This window comes from Scylla paramamosain, chromosome 25 (genome assembly GCF_035594125.1).
Source record: "Scylla paramamosain isolate STU-SP2022 chromosome 25, ASM3559412v1, whole genome shotgun sequence".
NCBI classification, from domain to species: Eukaryota; Metazoa; Arthropoda; class Malacostraca; order Decapoda; family Portunidae; genus Scylla; species Scylla paramamosain.
The window spans coordinates 19926549-19952145 of record NC_087175.1 but is presented as its reverse complement, the minus strand read 5'-3'; the positions used below and the strand labels follow the sequence as shown (position 1 = coordinate 19952145).

The following is a 25597-nucleotide window of genomic DNA, read 5'->3' as shown; positions in this document are numbered from 1 at the left end:
TGCAGTGATAGAGAGAGAAAAAATATTGTAAAGGTATTTTGCAAAGTTATCGTTCTTATTTTCTGCCCCTCTTTCTTTTTGTTATTTTTTTACCATTTTTCGTGTTCTCCTTTTTTTCTTTCTCTTTCTTTCTCCTCCTATTTTCATTTTTCTCCTTCTAGTCCTCCTTTTTCTTTACTTTCTTTCTTCCTCCTTTTTTTCTTTTCCTCTTTCTCCTTTTTTCCTTTCTTTTTCAACTTCCTTCTCCTCTTTCTCATTTTCTTTTTTCTCTTCCTCCTCCTTTTCTTTCCTTTTCTCTTCCTTTTTTTTTCTGCTTCTATGCTATCCTTTCTTCTTCCTCGTTTTCTTTGATTTTTCTCTTCCACTTTTTCTTTCTTCTTCTTCTTCTCCTCCTCCTCCTCTTCCTTTCTTTCTTTCTCCTATTTTCCTGCATCTGTGCTATCCTATCTTCCTCTCTCTCCTCTTCCTTTCCTCCTCGTTATAAGAATATTGCTATCATCACCTCTCTTTCGTCATCATTACCTTTACTTCTCTTTCTCCCTCTTTCATTCTCAGTGTCATGATTACTAGCTATTTTACCTCCTTTTTCCTAATTACAAGAATCATCAATATTGCTATCATTATTCCTCTTTCTCCTAGGTATCATCATTATTGTCATCATTATGGTTTTTCCTTTTTCTTCTTCCTTCTGTTCCACTGTCTGCTATACTTATCAGCTTTTTTTATTTATTTATTTATTTTTTTACCTTTTTCTTCTCCTACTAATTATTATAAGTATTATCAATATTGCTACCATTACTTCCACTTAGTAAAATCATTATCATTATTATTATTCCTCTTTTTTCCTCCTCCTGTTCCTATTCCAAAATTTGTCTGTTTTTCTCCTTCTCTTCTTCCTTCTTCCAATAATGAAAATAATTAACATTGCTATTATTATTATTATTATTATTATTATTATTATTATTATTATTATCATTATTATTATTATTATTATCATTATTATTCTCTGTTCCACCTTTTGCAATCGTTATCATTATTACTGTTTTTCTTTCTTATTACTCCTTTTCCAATGCCATAATTTCTTGCTGCTTTTCCTCCTCTTCCTCTTATTCCTAATTATAAGAATCATCAATATTGTTACTATCACTCTTCTTTCTCCTATACGTTGCAGTCATTATCATTATTCCTATTACTCCTTTTTTTCCTCCTCCCTTTCCAACGATATCACTACCAGCTGTGTCTTTTCTTTCTGGTCTTACTACTAATAAGAATCATCAGTATCGCTATTATTACTGCTTTTCGCCTGAATTTTTCAATTATTATTACTATTACTCTTTTTTTTTCCTTATTTTCCACTAATGATACATGTAATTATCACCTGCTTTCCCACCGCGTCCAAATTATAAGAATCATCAACTCTTCTTTCTCCTAATCGCTGCAATCATTATCGTTATTACTGTTTTTTCTTTCCTCTTTTCTCTTACAGCAATATAATTACCAGTCTCTTTTCCTCATCAGTATTGCTGTCATTGCTGTTCTCTCTGCTCATTACAAGTATCATCAGTATTACCATCATAATAACTACGTATTTTTCGCCTTCACTCCCACTACATTCATTAGCTACGGTCATTATTAGTACAATACCGGCGTGTTCTTTTTTTTTATTATTTTAATTTTAATTTCAAACTTCCAGTGTCACATCATTATCAGACAAAGCTTCCGACTCTAACTTTTCTCACGTATTCCTGTTTAGTGTCCTGTCGTGTTTTTTTTTTATATTTATTTTATCATTATTATTATTATTTTTTATTTTATTCTAATTCCCAGCTTCTTGTGTTACATTACGACCTGTACTTATGATTTCACTGCAGGACAATAACTTTCTTCTAACCTTCCTCATTTATTCCCCATCTAGTGTCCTGTCATATATATATATATATATATATATATATATATATATATATATATATATATATATATATATATATATATATATATATATATATATATATATATATATATATATATATATATATATATATATATATATATTTTTTTTTATTTCATTCTCATTTCCAACTTCCCGTATCACATCCTTAGCTGTATTTATGATTTAACGGCAGGACAAGGCTTCCTTCGAACCTTCCTCAGTTATTCTGGTCACTGTCTTTGTTATCTCATATTTCTCAATTTTTTTCCTTTCTATTATCACTAAATTATCTCTCTGCATCTCTAACTGCCCATCAAAACCTTCTAACATTAATTCATCTTTGTCTATCTGTTTGTTCAACCTTAGTGAAACTTATTTCATCAATTTTATTTATTATTATTATTATTATTATTATTATTATTATTATTATTATTATTATTATTATTATTATTATTATTATTATTATTTATTTATTTATTTATTTTTTTTACCATTCCCAGTTTGTCATTCTGCTGTTTTAACTGTCCATTATAACCTTCTCTCTGTCTGCTGGCAATCTATTCTAAGGCACTCCAGTTAAACTTATTTCTTTGTCTAGTTCTTGGTCTGTTCTTCCTTCTTATACCATTTCTAGGTTGTCATTTTGTTACTCCATCCATTATAGCCTATACTCATCTTTTCTACTACACGTCTATTCTAAGCCATAGCAATAAAACTTATCTGTCTAGTTCTCAATCTGCCCTTTTACAATTGTTAGGTCGTCGGATTCTATTACTCTGCTTTTATAACCTCCATTTATCGCTATTTACTGGATGTGTATTCTAAAACTTTTCTGCCTGTCTAGTTTTCTTATTCTGTCTTCTTTTGCCATTGTTAGGTTGTCACTCTGTTTAATCTAGTGTCCTATTTTGCTCATGTCCCCTTTCCTTCAACTGCCGTCACGATATCTTCAACTTTTTCTCTGCTTCCTGATTCACGATGCTCTCTTCTTATCTCTGTGCGTTATGTCAAGCATTATTCTCTTCATTCCCTGTGGCCAGGCTAAGGTTTTCGTTTCAGAACTTTCGCAAGACTTCAGGGATCACGTTCTCAAACATTTCCGCGTCTTATCTCGACTACTTTTAACAGGCTCTGGTGGAAGTTACTGGGATTTTGAAGGGTGTTTTCATGATTCTAGTGAGAGTTTAAGGGGTTTTCACTGGATGCTATTGTGTGTGTTTTTAGGGTGATAGTTAAAGAGATTTTAGGGGAAGCTACTGAGGTTTTCTATGATATTTTCACGATTCTGTACAGTAGTGGTAATCTAATAGGCTTTAACGGAAGTCATTGGGGTTTTTCAAGATTCTAATGATAGGCTAACAAGCTCTAGTGGAAGTTATTACAGTTTTTTTTTTTTAAGATTTAGGGGAGCTCAGATGGCAAGGATCAAGACAGAAAGAAATGGAACAAACCACATCCACCTCTTTACTGCTTGCTATGATTGCCCTACTCTTGTTGATATCCCCCACGAGAGCTGTACCTACCTAGAAATGGGACAAAACTACTCACACCTCCGCTTTAAAAGGCTTCTATCCCTGCCCTACTGCTCTTCATGAAATCCCATGCGAGAGCTTTACCTACCTACCTACCTTGTTTACTCTCAGCCTCCGTTTTAGGGGTCTTTAGATAACAAGGGGCAAACGGTAGGATGGGATCTAAACAAAACACCTCTTTACTTGCTATGACTGGCGAACTGCACTCCATGAAATCCCCGCGAGAGCTGTACCTGCCTACCTTGTTTATTCTCACCCTCCGTCACGTTTTGCAGCAGCCCAACCCAGCATGAGTGACCTACTAACTAAACGCTTTCCGCCTCCCAGCTCCCGGCTAGCGCACTCGTCCATACGCCATCATGTTGAAGAGAGCGGCTGGTGCCAAAACACGGCCTACATTCCGTCCGGGTCTGTACGCTCGTTGTCAACACGCGACTTCCAACATATCAATTCTGCCAGCTCTCAAAAATAGATCGTGTGTGTGTGTGTGTGTGTGTGTGTGTGTGTGTGTGTGTGTGTGTGTGTGTGTGTGTGTTTGAGGTTTGAGTTTTTATGAGTGTGGTGTTTTGTGGTGAAAGAAAATAAGGATAAATATAGATAAAGATGAATAAGGATGAATAAGGGTGAATGAAGGTGATATGAAATAAGAGTGATTTAGGGTTGACAGATAGTAAATATGCGTAAATAAAAATATGATAAGAGTGAAATGGAAGAAAAGTATTTCCAATGAGTGGCTATTCCTGTATTATGGGTAAATTATTTCTATAGATTCCTACATTACTAACTTGAGAAACACTCTTGGGAACTCGGCTGATCATCTCTGTGGCCTCTGAATATAGAGAAAGGTGGGAGAGCAGAGGGTTTCAGAAAACTGATTCTTATCTCATCTTTTCCATCAAGTTGTCTATATGTCCCGTCTTCTCCTTTTACCATTTCTTAGGTTGTCACTGTCATTCTTGATTGCCCGTCTGTTATCTGTATACGTGATGTGTCCTGCCCACGTCCACCTTTTCTCCTCTTTTTTTTTTTTTTTTTTTGCTTGATTCTCGTAATCAAGACGTCTTCAAGTTTGCTCTGCTCTCTAACTCAGCAAACCGGAGCAGTTAGTGGTAAACAACTTTAGATCTCTCTCTCTCTCTCTCTCTCTCTCTCTCTCTCTCTCTCTCTCTCTCTCTCTCTCTCTCTCTCTCTCTCTCTCTCTCTCTTATTCTGCACATAAAGGGAAATTTTCAATATTCCTCAGAACACAAGCCACAAAGCAATATCTTGTGTTTATTCTGACCTTTAGCCTTCTTTCCTTCCCTCTTTCCTTCCTTGCTTCTCTCCAGCCTTCTCGCTCGCCTTCCTTTTTTCATCCTTTCCTTCCTTTCTTATTCTTGCTGTTCTTCTTCCTCCTTCCCTCCTTCTTCTTTCCTGTTTTCCTTCTTCCAGCTTCTCTTCTTCCTCCTTCCTCTCTCCTGTATTCCTTTTTCCTGCCTTCTTTCACTCCTGCCTGTTTTTTATCCTCCCTTCCTTCCATCCTTCCTTCCTTATCTCTTGCATTCCTCGTCCTCTCCTGCCTTCCTTCTCTCCCTTCTGCCTTCTTCCACTTGGGTAGATTACAAAACAAAAACAAACCATGCACGCAGTAACACAAATCACTGCTGTCACGCAACACACACACACACACACACACACACACACACACACACACACAAACACACACACACACACACAGTTCATAATGGTCTTGTCTTTCTTTCATTCTCTCTCTCTCTGTGTGCATATATTTGTTTCTATTTCATACACATACTAAGGGTTTAAAAAAATGTATGTCTTTTTTCTTTTCTAATTTTCTTTCTTTTTTTCCGCATTATTTTCAGTTCAATTTCCTGTGTCTATTTGTTGTATTATTTTTGAAGTGTTGTATCTTCTTTAATATTAACGGTCATCCAAAAATGCGCGCGCGACACACACACACACACACACACACACACACACACACACACACACACACATCCCTGTTATAACCCCGTCCCCCTTTCACAAACACAATCCACACCCACACCAACACACACACACACACACACACACACACACACACACACACACACACACACACACACACACACACACACACACACACACAATCATCTCTCTTACAACCCCTCCCCTCCATACACACAATCCCCACTTACATCCACAATCCCAACCTACACACACACACACACACACACACACACACACACACACACACACACACACCAAAGCACGCCCGCAGATTGTTTCAGCGCGTATAAAACAGCACGATGTGTGGACGGACGGGAATGAAAGCAAAAAAGAAAAAAAAAGTAGAAAATCCAACATTTCATGAATACAACGCTCTTAAATTTCTGTTTCTCTTCCCTTCCGATGTTAATGACTTAATTGCAGCGTGTTTATGTATTGGGAGGGGCAGGGAGAAGAGGGAGGAAATAGAGAAGAGGTGTGGGTAGAAAAAGTGTGTGTGAACAAGTGGATGGGTGTGAAGGAAGAAGAAAAGGAAGGGAGGGATAGGAGAAGGGTGAGAGGAATAACAGGGGGTGCAGGAAGAGGAAGGTGTGAGGAGGAAGAGGAGGGTGTCAGAAGGAAAGAAGAGGAAGGAAGGGAAGAAGGGGAAAGGAGCGAGGAAGGAGAGGAGGATATGAGGAAGAAGAGGAGGGTGTGAGAAAGGAACGAGAGAAGAGGAAGGTGCAAGAGAGAAGAAGAAGGGAGGAAAGAAGAGGGAGAGAGGAAGGAAGAGAAGACGAAGGGAGGGAAGAAGATAAGGGTTTGAGTAAAAAGAGGAAGGAAGAGAAGAAGAGGGAATGAGGGAAGGATAAAAGGGGAGGAATGGGAGGACGAAAGAGAGAAATGGTAGGAAGAAGACTGTGAAGAAAATGAGAAATGAGAGGAAGAAGAGGAGAGGGAAGAAGAAGAGAAAGAGAGGAGGATAAAAAGGAGGAAGGAAGGAAAAGAGGAAGGAAAGAGGGAACACCAGAGAGGGATAAAGAAGTATTACGAGTATATGGAGAAGGAGGAGGAGGAGGAGGAGGAGGAGGAGGAGGAGGAGGAGGAGGAGGAGGAGGAGGAAGGCTAACCTGAAGAAACAAACAATGGAAGCAGAAAGAAAAACATACATTACCTTTGCAATAAAAGAGTCACACACACACACACACACACACACACACACACACACACACACACACACACACACACACACACACACAACAGCAAATAAACACAATACATCTAAAAATGATACAGAAAAGACAAAAAAAAAGTTAACATCCTCTTAAAACACCAGTATTTTTGTGGGAACAGAATAGACGAACACACATTAACCATTATAGAAGGGAATTTCAATCCGGCGTACCTCAGAAAATCTCTTGGGTCCACGAGTGTTCCCAGATGACTAAAGTTTACCAGTAACAGTACAAAGCCTCATATAAAGCACCTCTACTTTATTCATGAGAGCAGAAATAAGACTTCCACTTTAATCTACATATATAAAACCAACTATATTTTAGGCAGGATTAAGTTAAGAGGCTGAGCTGAGAAGTTTTCAAGCCGTGTATTACTTTGCCTCGTGTTGTGAATGAGAGTACAATGCGTCACTGGTTCGTAAATACACAATAAAAGCTTGAAGGTTATGCAGTGAAGAAAGGATCGAGGGGTGGCTTTTACCTCCTCTTTTGTCAACCTCTATCATGTTTGCTGGAGTGGAGGAAGGGTGGACTCTGTTTGGGCTGATACGGATTCTGTTTTTTTTCCTGGATGCTCTTTCATGGGTTTCATAAGAGTGGTGGTGGTGCTGGTACTGCTACTGTTGCTGCTGCTGCTACCGCTGCTGCTGTTATGATACTGCTCCTGCTGCTGCTGATAAAACTTTATTGCTATTGCTACTACGACTAATATGACAACGTACTTCAACAACAACAACAACAACAGCAATAACAACAAAGAACGACAAAAACAGCAAACGACAAAAACAACAACGACAAAAACAACATCATCAACAACAACAACAACAACAACAACAACAACAACAACAACAACAACAAAGAACGACAAAAACAACAACAACGACAAAAGCAACAGTAAAGAACGAGAAGAACCACCACCAACACCACCACTACTACGAGTATCACCACCACCACTACCACCACCACCACCACTACTACTACTACTTCTACTACCACCACCACCACCACCACCACCACCATCACTACTATCACTATTACTACTACTGCTACTACTACTACCATCCTGCCATCACTACTACAATTACCACTACCACTACTACCACAACTACTACTACTACAAGAAGGTCACATAGCACGGAACATTAACCACACAATCCGGCAGCATGAACCTAACATAACATAGAATAACATAACATAGAGCAACATACAGAAATCAATGCTTAAAGTTATATTGCATTTTCAAAACCAAATACCAGAGTTCATGGATCGACTTGGCTGAGATGAGGGAGGGAGAGAGGGATGGAGGGAGAGAGGGAGGGAGCTTTGGGAGAGGAGAGAGGTAGGGGAAGGAGATGCAAGGGAGAAGAGAGAACAAGAGAGGAAGGGAGGGAGAACATTCCAAAGGGAGAGAAGCAGAGAGAAGACGAAATAAATAAGTATAACGAAGAAAGAAACACGAAGGGAGAAGGAAAATGGCAGGAGATTGAAATAAAAGGACGAAACGAAGGTAAAAAGAAAATAGAGGATACAAATATAGACAAGGAGAATACAAAATAAATAAATAAACAAATACAAGGAGGAAGAAAGATGGAAGAATGGGGAAGGAGAGCAGAACTAGATAAAAGTAGAAGCAGATAAAAAGACGAAAGCAGGAAAACAGAAGATAGATAGAGATTAAAATATGGGCAAAAAAAAAAAAAAAAAGAAATAAATATGTACAGGAGTGAAGAAAGATGGATGGAAAATGGGAGAAGGAAAGTGGCAGAATATTTAGATAAAAGAAAGATGAAAAGGGGGAAAACAAGGTAGGAGGGTCAAATATGAGAAAAAAGGAAAAGAAAAGGAAGATACAAGAAACCAAGAGAGAAAAATAATGGAAGAAATGATAAAAGCAGGTTTGAATATGAAAAAATAAAAACGAAAGAAATAAAGAAAATAGAGGAAACCAAGAGAGAGAGAGAGAGAGAGAGAGAGAGAGAGAGAGAGAGAGAGAGAGAGAGAGAGAGAGAGAGAGAGAGAGAGAGAGAAACAAAGCAAAATGTAGGAGATTAAAAATAAGGAAACCTATAGACAAGAGGAGAGAGAAGGAAGATACAAGAAGCCAAGAAGAGGAGAAGACGACGACGACGACGACGACGACGACGACGACGACGACGACGACGACGACGAAGAAGAAGAAGAAGAAGAAGAAGAAGAAGAAGAAGAAGAAGAAGAAGAAGAAGATGATGATGAAAAAGAAGAAAACGAAGAAGAAAAGAAGAAAAAGAAGAAGAAGAAGAAGAAGAAGAAGAAGAAGAAGAAGAAGAAGATATTTTCCAAAAGCAAAGTACCTAATGAAGATAAGATTTACTCCATAACCTCGTACGGAAATACAAATACATATGTAAAGAAAAAAAATCTGAGGACGAAAGAAGAAAGTAAGAATATTTAACAAGCCAAATGGAAAAGAAAAAAAAAATATATATCTTCCAGTAAAAAAGGTACCTAATGAAGACGAGATTTATTCATTAACCTCGTAAAGGCGTCAGGAAGAATACTCAAGAACAAAAAAGTAAATAAAATCCTTAGGTGTAAAAATCACGAAGCGGTAATATAAAAAGTCCTCCAATTTCCTTAGCAAAGTTCTCCATAAAACACTGACTTTTCCAGACGAGAGCTTCAATTAGACGGTGTGTGTGTGTGTGTGTGGGGTGGGGGGAAGTGGCGTGACCCAAGAGACTCAGGACACGAGGACACAAGGCACGGCTGGGAGTAACTGTGATCTTGCTAACCTTATGTCACCTAACCTAACGTGACCCAAGAGACTCAGGACACGAGGACACAAGGCACGGCTGGGAGTAACTGTGATCTTGCTAACCTTATGTCACCTAACCTAACGTGATCTAACCTTACCAAACCTAACCTAACCTGTGATCTTACTAACCTTGTCATTTAGCCCAAACCCAACTTAATCTTGTCACCTAACCTAACCTAACTTAACCTGTGATTTTGCTAACCTTATGTTACTAAACCTAACGTAACCTAACTTAATGTCACCAAACCTAACGTAACCTAATCTAACCTAACCTTATGTCACTTAACCTAACTTAACCTAACCTAATCTGTGATCTTGTTGACCTTGTCACTTAACCTGCCCTAACCTAACCTAACTGTCACCTAACGTAACATAACGTAACCTGTGACCTTACTAACCTTAAATCACATTATTACACACCCTCTCTGTGATGCTATTACTACTATTATCATTATTATTATCATTAGTATTAGGGTTATTATTATTATTAATGTAACAATCTATACATGTAATCCTCACAAACCTCTGAATTTTTGGCTTATTGGCATACGAATTATTAGTAAACCGTTTATCATTTCTATTATTATTATTATTATTATTATTATTATTATTATTATTATTATTACTAGTACTACTATTACTATTATTATTATTATTATCATTATTATTATTATTATTGTTATTATTATTATTATTACAAGAGGAAACACACAAGAAGAAAAAAAAGAATCTACTAACATATTGCTAACTCGTATCGCCTCAGTACGCGCCACTGGAGCGAAAGCACAAGAGCAAAAAACCAAAAATGAAAATTATTTTGCTAACCTCACTATCACCTTAACCCACACCTACTCTGAGATCTTTATTTTCACAAGAGGGGAAAAAAATCAAAGAGGGGAAAAAAAATGATCTCTCATGAAAGAATGAAAGGCACAAAACAAGAGGTAATCAATCCCCTGTAAACAAGCTCATACCGTAGAAAGAGGAAACAAAGATGCAGGCAAAGAGTTCCGGAGTTTACCAATAGAGGAGATGAAAGTGTAAAGGTGCTGCTAAACTCTTGCATCAGGGAAGTGGACATAAAGAAGGACAATGAAGAAGAAAACACATATGCAGACAGAGAGTATCAGAATCTACCAGAGTGTAGGTACTGGCTGACCCTTGCATTAGGGAGGTGGACAGAATAGGGATAAGTGGAAAGTCTTATGCAGTGAGGCAAAGGGAGAGGAGGTATACAATTAGCAGATTCAGAAGAAGAGTCAGCATGAAAATAGCAGTTGATGATAGCAAGAGATATATACAAACGCTGGCTGGGAGAAAGGCATCTAAAGGAACACAACATAACACAAAGGAAGAAATGCAGAAAAGTAGTCAACATTAAATTAACGGTAGAAGAGAGCAAGCAACATACAAAAGCTGGAAGAAAGAAAACTGAAAGAAAACACACATGAACACAAACGAGGAACAAGCAATAGCCAACCTGTTGACCCTTAAGAGGCTGTTTGTCAGTGGGCAGTCAATAGGGAGCCCTTAAAAAGATTGAATAAATTTATGGACGGAGATGACAGGTGGATATAGGAAGGCATATTTTATACAGGGACTGCCACACATAAGCTTGATGGTTTCTTGCAGCTTCCTTTACCTCTCATGTTTAGTGATACACCTTGCTATCTGATCTACTGAGGGCCTGAGGGGAAGACTAACTGATCTACTGAGGGCCTGAGGGGAAGACTAACTGATCTACTGAGGGCCTGAGGGGAAGACTAAGAATGGGAAAGAGTTACAGATGGAGGAGATGACAAGGGGAGAGGAAAGGCAGCTACTGGAGAAAGCGAAGGGAGAGAGAGTAGATAGAGACAAAGAGCGGAGAGAAGGTGGATGAATGAAGCGAGGAAAGAGGAGGGAGGAAGTACAAGGAGAGAAGGGAGATGGAGACCGAGAGGAGAGACAAGGATGGGGACAAAAAGCAAGGAAGGAGGAGAGAGCGAGAGAGAGTAGATAGAGAAAACGAGAGGAGAGGTGGATGGAGGAAACAATGAAAGAGAAGAAGGGAAGAAGTAAGAAGAAGAAGAGAGGGTGATGATAACAGTGAGGAGAGATGAAGGGTATTTGAAAGTAGAGAGAGAGAGAGAAAGAAGGGAACGATTAGGACAGTGAGGGGAGGAACAGGGGAAAGAGTTAGTGAGGGGAGAGGGGATAAATGGTAACTGTAAGGGGAGGGAGGAAAGAAGCTGAGAGTAGAAGGGAAAGGGGAGAGGATTGGGACAGTGAGTGAGGTATGGGAGGGAGTTAGTGAGGGGAAAAGGTGAGGGATGGTACTCGTAATGGTGATGGGGGGGGAGAGAGGTAACAGAGGGAAGGAATGGGAGGTGAAGACAGTAAGGGGAATGATAAAGGAATGGAGACAGTGGGAAAGGAAGAGAGGGGAAGTAAATGAGGGGAAGGAAGGGAAGTGGAGCCAATGAGGAGAGAGTCTAGAGAGAGAGAGAGAGAGAGAGAGAGAGAGAGAGAGAGAGAGAGAGAGAGAGAGAGAGAGAGAGAGAGAGAGAGAGAGAGAGAGAGAGAGAGAGAGAGAGAGAGAGAGAGAGAGAGAGAGAGAGAGAGAGAGAGAGAGAGAGAGAGAGAGAGAGAGAGAGAGAGAGTGTAAGCCTGCAGTAAAAGGAAGAAAAAAAAAGTAGAAAAGATCAAAACTCGAACCAACTTCACAAATAAACAACCACAAGAACAATAACAGAAAACAGAAACAAAACAACCTAAAAAAAAAAAAAAGGAAAAAAGACTAATAAAAGAAACACCAACTGAAACGAACAGAGAAACAGTGAGAAGAGAAAAAGAAGGCTAAAGAGAGAGAGACAGAGAGTGGAGACAGAGAAGAGAAGAGAGGGGAGGGTAGGAGATTAAAAACAGCAAGAGGGGAGACGGTAGGAAAAGGGGAAGAGAACGAGAGGGGATCTGGAGGCATAAGAAGAAGAAGGAGGAGGAGGAGGAGGAGGAGAAGGGGAGGCAGAAGGTGGGAATAGGAATGGAAGAAGAGGAGACAGGAAGAACAGGAGAAGAGGCAAGGAAATAGGAACAGAAAGGAAGATGAGGATAGATACAGAGAGGATAGGAAAGGAGACAAGGAAGAGGATGAGAGAAAGATAGAGAACAAGAGAGAAGAGGAGACAGGCAAGGAGAGGACGACAGACAGATAAAGAAGAGAGGAGATGAAAACAAGTAGAGAGAGGGCGGATAAGAGAAAGATGACAGGAAACAGTAAAGGAAAGGAGAGGAAAGACAGGCAGAAAGAGGAAAGGATATGAGAGAAGAACAGGAACTGACAGGACGGAAAAAAACAGAAGAGAGGAGGAAGATAGAAAGACACATTAAAAGAGAACAGACAGAGGACGGGATACAGGGGGAAGAGAGGAAAGACCGTGTTACATGTGTCTTCATTAGTCTATTTTGGCACCCTTGCAGTCTCTAGATGGCGTGACCGTCGCAACCTGAAGGAGGAACACTAGGGGAGGCTCCGGGGTGGCTGTGGCGGGGAGGGGAGGGATAATGGCGCGGCGGGGCGCAGCAAACTGGGGTGTAGGAACCGTAATACCCACACCATAATGCCTTCTATAAATATCTCGATCATTACAGTACAGACAGAGGGATGTGGAAGATAAGAATGAAGGAAGCCAGAATGATGAAGGAAATATCGAAGTGATGGAGGCCAGAATAACGAAGAAAATAATAGTAAAGGAGGCTAGAATAATATATAAAGACTGAAGGTTGTAGAAAACAGGGTGGAGGAAGCCAGAACATTGTAGAAAGACAGAGTAACGAAGGAAACTGCGGTGAAAGAAGCCAATTGATGGAAAACTGTAGTGAAGGAGGTTAGAGTAAGATAGAAAACCTGGAATAATGAGGACAACTGGGGTGAAGGAGACAGAATTATGTAGAAAAATAAGAACAAGCCACAAACTAGAAAAATCTAGAATACTGGGATGAAGGGAGCTATACATAATGATGTATATAATAGTTATGTATAATGTATATGTGTTCATGTGCACTCCTCACAAAGAAAAAAAAAACTGGGATTATGGAACCAAAAATATCTGTAAACAGGATAATTTTCTGAAACACTTCTGCGCGGCACCTCCACTACTTTCAAAAGGCTCTAGATGACGTGACATGGGTTTTTAAGAGTGTTTTATACGGTTTTTAGTGACATATTAACAAGTTTTATACATAACTGACTGGAGAAACACTGTTGAGAAGACGGCTAATTATCTTTGTGGCCTTTGAAAACAGCCGTGGTGAGAGCAAAGCGTTTCTGAAGACTGATCATACTCATACCAATACAATTCCGCTACGTCATGTATGCTGTATGTGAGTCTATTCAAGTGCACTCCCCACAAAGATGCATTGAAATCTGTAAGCATCAAGTATTCTGAGATATGCAAACGAAAAACTCTAAAACAACTCTTCCGGAAGCTCTGAAGAGGAGTGCATTTCAGTGTATGTATTTCCGCGTATTTCATTCCATTTCAGCACACTTCATCGGAGTCTGCAAACATCAGATATTTTGAGGTGCATGATCAAGGAGCTTCAAAACAATTCTCCGCAGTGGTCTGAGGAGTGTACTTCAGTGTACTTCAGCACAGCTCATGCACAAGTGATTACTGTAACGATATGCACAAGATTCCTGCTGCGAGGCTGTACATTGCAGCATCACTGTCAGGCGTGCCAACTGTTCCGAATAGCGAAGGAATCATTTTCAAATCCACTGAGAGAGAGAGAGAGAGAGAGAGAGAGAGAGAGAGAGAGAGAGAGAGAGAGAGAGAGAGAGAGAGAGAGAGAGAGAGAGAGAGAGAGAGAGAGAGAGAGAGAATGTGTGTGTGCCTTTGCATGTCACAAAGGATCATTATAGATTTCAAGTAACAATACCTCTTTACTTCGACAAAATTCACGTCCAATACACAAAAACATGCACTCCACCGTGACTCGTAATCCTGATTCGGACATATCAATAGAAACCAGCTTGGTGACCTTGTAGTAAACGTGACCTAACCTAACCAAACCTAACCAAACCTAACCTAACCCAAACCTAACTTAAACCTAACCTAACATCACGTAGGAAGGGGAGTAAACACCCACCTAGTCACAAAAATATATAACAAGACAGGAAAAGACTCGCTGCCCTACACAAGCCACCTCCTCTCTTATGCCCTCACCTGCCTAGTCGTGTTTACCTGTGTGTGTTTACCTGGGTGCAATATACAGGGCCTAAGCTACAGTCGTGCGGTCCTGCCTCCCTGACTGTATTTGTCCAGGAACCCTTTTTGTGTGTGGTGTGTGTGTGGGGAGGGGTGTGTGTGAGTATGAGTGTAGAGAGAGCGGGAGGGAGAAAGAGAGACATACACAAACACAAAAACAGGAATAAAACTAACACATGAACAGACAATAACAAGACAAATAGCCATACACACACATACACACACACACGCCCTGACCTCCCCCAGCCATTGCCAGAAATTAAATGTTCGTAGCCGGAAACTTTAAAGAGGTGCAGCGCTGCGACCCGGGTGCTGCTTGATCGATCCGGGAGGATGAGCAGCAGGAGGAGCAGAAGGAGGAGCAGCGGGAGGAGGAGAAGGAAAAAGAAGAAAAAAAGAGCGTAGAAGAAAAAGAGAAGCAATAGCAAAAGGAGGAATAGGAGGAGGAGGAGGAGGACGAGGAAGTTGAGAAGGAGGAGAGAAAAAGAAAAAAACAGGAAAAAAGAGGAGCAAGAGGAGGGAAAATACGAAGAAATAGTGGAAGAGGAGGAGTAGGAGGAGGAGGAGGAGGAGGAGGAGGAGTATAAAGACGTAGGAGGGAAAGTAGGAGGAGACGAAGACTAAGAAGAATAAGAATAAAAATAATAATAAGAAGAAAATAAGACGAAGATGATGATGATGATGATGATGATGATGATGATGATGATGATTCTATTCATGTACCCCTCTATTTGAGAAAAGGACATAAGAAAACAAGGGAAGGTGCAAGAACCTTCAGGCCCACACATGGCAGTCCCTGTATAAAACATACCTACCTACTTCCACCCATCATCCTCGTCCATAAATTTGTCTAATCTTCTTTTAAAGCTCCCTAATGACTCGGCACTAACAACCTGATTACTGAAGGAGGAGGAAAAGGAGGAGGAGGAGGAGGAGGAGGAGGAGGAGGAAGTATGAAGAAGAAGAAGAAGAAGAAGAAGAAGAAGAAGAAGAAGGAGGAGGGAGGAGGAGGAGGAGGAGGAGGAGAAGGAGAAGAAAAAAGAATAAGAAACAGCAGCAGAAAAATAAAAAAGGAAAAAAATAAGAAAAAAGAAAAAAAATAGAAAAAAAGGACAAGAAAAAAAGAAAAGTAACAAATATTTTCCTGGTATTCATCCATTCATAAATCTCTGCACACACACACACACACACACACACACACACACACACACACACACAAACACACACACACTGGTTCCCTTTGAAAAAAAAAAAAAAAAACAGAAAAGATCAAATACTGGAAACTCACAAATGGAAACCGACAAGGAAAGAGGATACAAATATATAACATTTTTTTTTTTTTTAACAATGACGCAATCTTTCACCCTTGACGACACCAGTGTTCTTCAGCCTTTTCTAAATGCATGCACTCTTCACGGAGCTGTTGAGAAATTCATGTACCCTCACACCTAGGACGATTAATTACAAAAGAATAATGATAATAAAAAAAAAATCATGTATTTCTCTAGTTTTAAGACTGAAAACACACAGATAAAAGTATTACGTTTTTATTTTAAACATATGAAATAGCTACTTGGTCTTAAAATATTTGTTGCATAGGTGCTAAATATATAATAAAACAAAATGCTATATCTCAAACCAGTGTGGCAGTAGTTACGTCTTAGTGTAATGTACTAACATAATACATACACTCGTAACACTTTCAATTCAACTCAAATCACCTTTTAACATCGCACACAATTTTCTTCCTAAAACATCTTTTCGTACTGTGCACTCTTCTACACACCCCAGTCAGTCCCAACCGCCCCAATCTGTCTGTACAATGTGCATTTAATCTCTAACGCAATATTTTATACTTGCATTTTTTCATCCCATTACTTATGTCAAAATGAATTAGTCTTTTTTTTTTCTGCTACGTATAGGCAAACCGCTAACTGTAATTTGTATTGGTTAATTTCTTTGTATTGATCTTGGCTATTGATGAATGCCGAAATATTCAAATGTTCATGTCATGTGTCCCTCACTGTACCTCACTATTTCTAGGCACCCTTTGAAAAAAAATCATGCAGTCACTGGTCCCTAAGGGGAGAATCATTCATAGACATACGACCAACATATTACAGTTTTCCTTTACTTTCTATCTGTGCATCATTTTTTAAAATTTTTTCATGGCTTTAGTTGTAATCTGTCAGTCAGTGATCATTCCTTTCACTCTTTCATTCCTTTCCTTCTTTTTTTATTCCTATATCCTTCAGTTTTCCTATTTCTTCTTTTTCTACCAGTGTATCCTTTTTTTCCCCTTTTTTCCGTCTATCCATCCTCTCATTTCTTCATTTCTTCACCACTTCTTTTCCTTCATCCTTTATTCCCTAGGCTTTCTATTCCTCCATCTTTCGCTTCACCTCTACTTCCATCATTCCCTTTCATTCTTCCATTCATTACTCTTTACTCCTTCCTTCCATCTCTCCATCTATCTGGTTAACGTAACCAGCGGGGTGCCACAAGGATCAGTCTTAGGGCCTGTTCTTTTCCTTGTTTATATTAACGACATAGATGAGGGTGTTACCATTATAATATCAAGGTTTGCTGATGACACCAAAATAGCGAAGTCTTGAACGAGCTAAGTCTTTAACGGACAAGTAATAGAAATGCAGAAAAATCTAGACAAGTTGTCAGAGTGGGGACAAACTGGCAAACGAGTTTTAATGCAGAAAAGTGCCAAGTGCTTCACATAGGGTATAGAAACGAGAAACCAAAGTATATTTTAAATGGCACCCAACTTAAAAGTAATGACGGGGAAATTGATTTATGAGTAACAATATCGAGTAGCTTAAACAATGTTCAGCCAACAATGTTCAGGAGGCGTAAAGAAAGCGAATAAAATAATTGGCTTCATCAGCAGATCTCTTGAATATAAATCTACGGATATAATCCTCACTTTGTATAACTTTTGGAATATTGCGTTCAAGCATGGTGCTCCTGTTACCAGAAAGATATTGATAAATTAGAATGAGTTCAACGTAGAGTAACAAAAATGATACCAAACCTAAGAAACAAATCATACGAAGAGCATCTTAAAGAATTAAAAAAATAAATCTATTCCCATTAGCACAAGGAAGACTAAGAGGCGACACCGTAGAGACTTTTAAACGCCGTCTTGACAAATATTTTGCCTGCAATTCGAGGCTAACAGCGTTTGTTTGTTAGTGATTGACTTCCTTGCCTTCAGGGAAATGGGGGCACCTCATTTCATCTGTTTTCTTTCTTTCCTATAAAATTTCCTTCGGGTTTTTCCTTCTCTAATCCCGTAAGGTATTTCTTTCCGACCTGTTTTCCGACCTGGTTTTATGGTGAAGGGAGTGGGGTAGGGGGGGGAGAGAGCCTTCTGCTTTCCTGTCCTTTTCTTCTACTATCACCTTAGCAGTCCTAAGTCAGGTCATTTCGTGAGGACGGCAAGGTCTGTTGTGGCCTGTTTTTCTATGTAACTCTATGCAACTCTTTATTTAACCCTCCATCCTATCAATTTACTCTTTCCTTCCTTCTACTTATCCGCCCTCTCCTTACTTCGCCTCGTCCTTCCTTTCATCCCACCTTCTACGTCTCATCCTCCCCTTCCTTCCATTCCTCATCTTTTTACTGCTTCCTTCCTTCTACCCAACCACCCTCTCCTTACTTCGCCTCGTCCTTCCTTTCATCCCACCTTCTACGTCTCATCCTCCCCTTCCTTCCATTCCTCATCTTTTTACTCCTTCCTTCCTTCCTTCCTCTCCTCCTCCTCCTGAGTGATTGATTGCTCGAGGAGAGAAGTCATCAATTTTTCACTCTGGTCTCACACTTCCCAGCCCGCGGCGAAGATCAGGGCGTCAAGTATTCATATCCTCCTCCCTGCGTCGTCTTCAAAGGTTCCAATCCTCCTTATGTGGAATCTGAAGCCGCCCTCTCACCCCCCCCCCCGACTTTTTTATTTATTTTATTTTTTTTTATTTTATATGTATAGGTATTTTTTTTTTTTTTTTTTAGAGATCGTTCGGGCGTGCGTTTAGTCGAGGTTCTTGTATCTCTCTCTCTCTCTCTCTCTCTCTCTCTCTCTCTCTCTCTCTCTCTCTCTCTGTCTCTGTGTGTGTGTGTGTGTGTGTGTGTGTGTGTGTGTGTGTGATCTTTCTGGCATGTATATTAAGGAGGGAGAGAGAGAGAGAGAGAGAGAGAGAGAGAGAGAGAGAGAGAGAGAGAGAGAGAGAGAGAGAGAGAGAGAGAGAGAGAGAGAGAGAGAGAGAGAGAGAGACTTGTTTGAATATTTTTGGATTCTCGTTAAAACAAATATGTACGTTTCTTTAGATTTTTCCCTCCCGGGCAGCCACATACCTTTGATAAGGCTTCTGTCCGTTGCTGCCTCTAGTGGAAGTTACTGGAGTTCTTATGATTCTAGTGACAGACTATCAAGAAATGTACATTTTCTAACATGTTGTAGTGAAAACTACCGGAGTTTCAAGGGTGTTTTCATGAATACAGTGACAGATTACCAAGGAACGTACATTTTTTAGCAGGCTGTAGTGGAAGTGGAAGTCTTCAAGCAGTTTATATCAAGAGATGTACATTTTCAACAGCTGTAGTGGAAGCTAATAGGAGTTTTCAAGCAGCTTATCATGGGACGTACATTTTCAACAGCTGTAGTGGAAGTTACTGGGCGTTTTCAAGGATGTTTTAATGATTCTAGTGACAGTTTATTTAGGGATGTACATTTTTAACAGGCTCCAGTAAAAGTTGTAAGGATTTTCAAGGGAGCCGCAACATGGTAATAATGCATCATCAATGGGAAAAACACTTATGAGAGAGAGAGAGAGAGAGAGAGAGAGAGAGAGAGAGAGAGAGAGAGAGAGAGAGAGAGAGAGAGAGAGAGAGAGAGAGAGAGAGAGAGAGAGAGAGAGAGAGAGATTCAAAATAAGGGCCATGTTTTTGCTTTGGGTTCTGTGAGTTAACATTACGAGCACAGGGCAGAGTACGTCTCCTTTCCCAGACAGTCTGAGGGTCACGCAGCTGGAGGAAGGAGCGCACTCACGGGGAGAAAAGAAAGGATAAAAACATGACGCTCAGTCGCTACTCTAACAAAGCAGGCAGTGGAAAAATTACAGAACGGAAGGTCAATTTAACTCTTGAAGCGAATTAATCTTTCTCTTAAGAATTCATGTAACTGTAAGGACGAGAAACAGAAGAAAAACCTGAGAGTTCTGGCGTTTAATATACATCCTCGTTGCACAAGACTTTTTACTTTCTCTCACCACTATCTTGTCCACGTCCATAATGCAAGGGTTAATCGTTATTCTCAGTCTTTCATCCCTTTCAGTGGTAAACTCCGGAACTCACTGCCAACTTCTGCATTTTCTCCTTTCTGTGACTAGAATTCTTTCACGAGGGACGCCCCAAGACACTCCTCCAATTCTGGATAATCCTTTTGGGACTTTTGCTTTCGGGACTGGCACCTTACTGGGTCTTTTTTATATGAATTTTTGTTGCCTTTTGCAGGACACCTCTTGCATAAAAAAAAGAAGCAAAGTGAAGTGATTCAAAATATCTTGCGTGGCGCCACAACAACTAAGGTCACTGAAATATAAAATTGCGTAAAAATACTAGTAACATTGGAATGAAAGGTAGAAGTAACAAAAAAAAAAAAAAAAAAAAAAAAAAAAAAAAAAAAATATATATATATATATATATATATATATATATATATATATATATATATATATATATATATATATATATATATATATATATATATATATATATATATATATATATATATATATATATATATATATATATATATACTCGTATATATATATATAATTCAAATTTAAAAGAATAAAAAAATAAACTACAAAGTACAAATTACAACAACAACAACAACAACAACAACAACAAACTACACATAAAAAAATAAAAAAAAAAACACACACACAAATACTTTTCCCTTATGTTTTTCGACGCACGCATTGTTGGGTTCGCCTCTCACAAGTTTACATATTTATGATCATCGCTCCTCTGTATCTGAGTGTCCCGTGAGGCTGTAAATATCAAACTGAGCCCCACTGACACGTGAAACTCCCGAATATCTGCTGGAAATGATTTAGTGGAGCAGACTCAGTAATCAGGTTGTTACTGCCGAGTCAATAAGTAGCTTAAAAAAATCAGATAAATTTATAGGGAGACATAATAGGTGGATATAGGTAAGTGTGGTTTATAGAGGGACTGCCACGTGTAGGCTTACTGGCTTCTTGTGGCTTCCTTATATCATTCAGAGTTATACGCTACAGCGAAGTCATAATGTCACCAGCAAGGGTTACGAGACAGCGCTACTTCTCTCAGCAAACAACTGCAGAGAAAGAGAAGCAAGCAGTATTCCCATTTTTATCGTCCTATCCATTGCAATTAACAGCTGCATTGAAAGTTACTTGAGTGTTCAGGGATGTTTGCATGATTCTAGTGATGGTTTGACAAGGAATTCTGCTTCATAAGAAAAAAAAAAAAAAACATTCTTAATCCTTTCACTGCTATTTGCGACATCTGTCCATAATCACTAACCACTCTGAAACATTTCTTCTTGTTCTACAGCCACTTCCAAACACTGTAAAGGCTAGAAATTGCAACATCTATTCTTCTAATCTCTTTCTTTCTTGTAGATTTCATACGTTGTTTAAAGTGTCGAGAAGTTTTGCATATAGCAGAGAAAGGGACAAGGACACGACAAATCATCTCTGTTGTCTTTGAAGATAACCTAAATGAGAGAGGAAAGCATTTAATAAAACGTTTAAGAATAGAAAGATCGAACTTACAGTCTTTGGGCGGCGAGGCGAGCACAGCAACACTCCCTCACCATGATAGTCCAGGCCAGAGCCCCTCCTAGGAAAGAAAAGAAAAGAATAAAAAAAAAATAAAAAATGTGTGTCATCAACCTAATACTGTTTAAATATCTCCACAGTTACATAATACTAATATACAGTATACTCGTTTAGTTTGTCTTGATTAACTATGTATGTGTGTATACATAATGAGTGAGGATAGGGATGATAGGTTGATATAGTTATGTATGTCATATGGAGGGTGCCATGTGTAGGCCTGCTGGCTTGCTGCAGCTTTCTTGGGTCCCTGAATTCCTCAATAATGACGGGAACAAATATGACTCAAGGACAGTAGACAGAAACAGAGACAGAAACTAACAGAATTCAAGGAGATAATTTTTTTTTTACGAACATCCTGAGAAGAAAAGAAACTCAAGGAAAAAGTATAATATTCACAATGTAGAAAAAAAAAACAATATAAACAAATACATAAAAATCCAAATGATACGAAGTACAAAGCAAAGTAATAGATGAGAAAAGAGAATCGTCCTTGTCCTGCACTGGTCATTCTTCACAATACTCAAGCCGCGGAGAGAGAGAGGTCGCCACACATCAAACCATATGCTCAAACACTTCTGCGCCGCACCTCCACTACATTCAAGAGGTTCTAGCTGACGTTGCACGGCTTTTTAAAGGTGTTTTATGGCGCTAGAGACAAATCAACAACATTTCTACATTATTAACAGGAGAAACACTCTTGAGAACCCTGTTAATCATCTCTGTGGCCTTTGAAAATGGTTGGGATGAGAGAGCAAAGCGTTTCAGAACCCGGGCCATCTACAGATCAGCAAGGTTCGCCACGAGAGGCTTCCATCCCCACGCGCAGCCAGGCACAGAGTACGCTGCTCCTTTGTGCCGAATCTGTAAAGCCTTTGAAGCAGGGCTCGAATCATTACCCATAATCTGAGCCGTCTTGCCTTATTGTGTGTGAGTCGCTGGCTTTGAGTTCTTGCTCGATTTATTTTTATATTCTTTTGACTGCTATGCCTTCTCAGGTTTGGTAAAATGTTGCCGTGCAGGTTTAGAGTGTAATCTTGAGACACTAAATGCCAAATAATATTGTCTAGAGTCACTCAGATGAAAGAAAATAATGTTATATTGTCACTGGCAGTTTAAAGGCCTTATAATTTTTAAAAGACTCCATTGACAGCAAAAAGAAAATGGTAGAGTGGTTTGAAGTTATTAGCGCCAGTAGTTATATGTTTGCCCAATAATGTTATCAAGAGCCACTCAAATGAAGAAAAATATGTTATATTGTCACAAGTAGTTTTGAGATACTGGGACTTCGAAAGATTCCACTGATGGAGTACTTAAATTTGTTAGTGCCTGTAGTTATATCTTTGCCTAGTAATGTTGTCTAAGGTTATTTAAATGAAGGAACAGATGTCATATTATCACTGACAGCTTAAAAATTCAATAACTTCCAGACACACTAACAGCAAACGGAATGGTCGAGCAATTTAAATCTTTCACTACCTGTTGCCATGTTCCCCTAAGTAAAAATCGTCCCGTTACTCAAATCAAGGAACAAACGCCGCGTCATTACAAGTTAAAGCTTTATTATTCCTACACTTCTTGCTGCTCCTTATCAGAAAACGTTTGGCGACTCTCAGGAGCTCCAAAGTATCTCAAAGTGTTGCCATTAATATAAAACTTGAAGCGGCTGGTTTGGTTTCTTTCTGCTTTTTCGGTCTCATCTTTTCTCCGCCTCTCTGTATTCCTCCATTACCTCCTACATTTTCTCCAAGTGTTCTTCCTTCCTCCTTTTCTCCTTTGGTCTCCTTTGCTCTTTTTCCTAACCCCTCCTCCTCATCTTCTTTCCTTTGTACCTGGAATTCTCTTCATCTTCTCCTTTCTTTAGCAATTCCTCCTTCTGCTGTTCCTCGTCCTTCTTCTCTCCTCCTCCTCTAGTTTCTTTGATTTTCTCCAATCTTTCTCTTCCTCCTTCTTTTCTTTTTCCTTTAATCACTCTTTCAGGTTCTCTTCCTCCTCCTCCTCGTGCCCTTGTTCTCCACAGTCATCTCATTTTCAACAGATCTCTCTCTCTCTCTCTCTCTCTCTCTCTCTCTCTCTCTCTCTCTCTCTCTCTCTCTCTCTCTCTCTCTCTCGCCACATTCCATTCTCCTGCCACAAAATAAGACTTATATATCACAATCTTATTTCTGTCTTGTTTTTCTCTATTTGTCTTCATTGCTCTCTGATCCGGTGGGTTTTGAGAGTGTTTGTGTGAAGGGATCTTTAAAGTTTTAGTGTTATTGCAACGTACACACACACTTCAATTTTAAAGACAATTTACTTTTCATGAAGACTACACATTCAAGTGTTTTTACTGATCTAGTATACTTATGTTATTTGTATATCTATTTGTGTACTATATATATATTTTTTTTCTGTAGATTGAGATAAAAAGAAATAAAAAGAAAACTCTTATTTCCGCTCTCTAAAAAGTTCAGTGGAAAGAAAAAAGTTTCATTGAGATCAATTTAGTTCAGGGAGCGTCTTAATACTCCTTTTTTGAAAGAACTGATGTTATAGGCAAGTAAAAAGAAAAAAAAAAAAAAAAACGGGTTGCAAAGGTTGTTAAACTCTTGCATTACTGAGGTAGACAGAATCAGGACGAGAGAGAGTAATTGGTAAGTCTTGAGAGAAGATACTAAGTAAGTCTTACATTATCAAAGTGGACTGAATTAGAAGTGATAGTAATTCTTAGTAAGTCTTATGCACATTGTTTACATTGGAGAGAACAGTACAACATTTATTATCACGTTTAACATTACGGGAAGTGAAAGGTTTCATTAGTTAAGACACTCTGACGAGTTGGGGAACGGTGTCGTATCTCTCGTCACTTCCACTTCCAAGCTTATATTAGAAGACTGACCCTTGTATTATATTATGTTAGGTAAGACTAGGGAAAGTTTTGCCTGTTTATATTAGTTTAGGTTGTCAGGCTGTTACGTAAGATTAAATATGATTGGCGTAATTAATACTTTGAAGGAGGAGACGAGGCAAGCGAGGAAGAAAAGAAAGAATTGCATAGAAGAAGAGTTTAGAAACTGAGGCTTGACTGAGAAGAGGTGTAAGAAAGTTTGGTGAGAGCGACTAGCGAGAAACAACGATCTTACATGAACACTGAAGAAAAAAAAAAAGCAGGGAAAATTAGAGATCAGAGTCAGGTAACCACATTCAACTCTTATTCCGGCAATCTTTCGAAGGACCAGTGATTTTAAATGAACACAAAAGAAAAAAAAAAACCTGCAAGAAAAGTAATGATCAGAGTCAGGTAACCGCACTCAGCTCCCATCCTTACAAACTGCAAGGCTCGGCAAGTAAGAATAATGTACCCGGAGTGTGCTTCCAATGGTTTGATCCTCGGCCACTTCTCCCTCCATCGCTTCATCCTTTAGATCAGTTTGCCAGTGCTTCAGAATACGAGGGGACGCTACATGAGGGCATAACATTGATGTCCTCTTTTGTACGTCACTCCAGCTTTCATCTCAATGTTTATTTCATGTTTTCGGTGTACTGCGCTTATCCCTTTGTTCTTTGTATCTCTATCCCTTTACCTGATAAACTGATAGTGAAATTGAACTTTGTATCTGCTGCTACTCTCGTTTCTCCTTTTCCGTGCAGCTCCACTTGTTTATCTTTCATTGCATTTCTATCCTTCCTGCATGTAGTCACTTTACTCTGGTACATGTTGCTCCTTCTTCGTGATCTCCTTCCTCTTTTGCAAATAAACAGGGACAGTATTCTGAAACGCTTTGTCCTCCCGTCTGGTCTGTTTTCAAAAGCCACAGAGATCAGTCGGATTCTAAAGGCCATTTTTCCAAACTGATGGTGCATAGTTCTTGTTTGAATATCACTGAAATCATGACAACACTCTTGAATGCGAAAATAACCTCCACCAGATTCAGTTCAAGGAGTAGAAACCTTGTTGGATTATTACTAGAATCATGAAAACACCATTGAATAGCCCAAAATCTTTTACTGTAG

At 39.1% G+C, this 25597-nt stretch overlaps 1 long non-coding RNA gene across 1 annotated transcript in view; it reads right to left on the bottom strand.

Annotated features, from left to right (window-relative positions):
• LOC135113335 (uncharacterized) overlaps positions 1–25597 on the bottom strand; it is a 141063-nt gene that overhangs the window by 26758 nt on the left and 88708 nt on the right. Inside the window, exon 3 of the long non-coding RNA XR_010274797.1 lies at positions 21539–21605. This is a non-coding gene — a long non-coding RNA (uncharacterized LOC135113335). The remainder of the gene's footprint in view (positions 1–21538; positions 21606–25597) is intronic.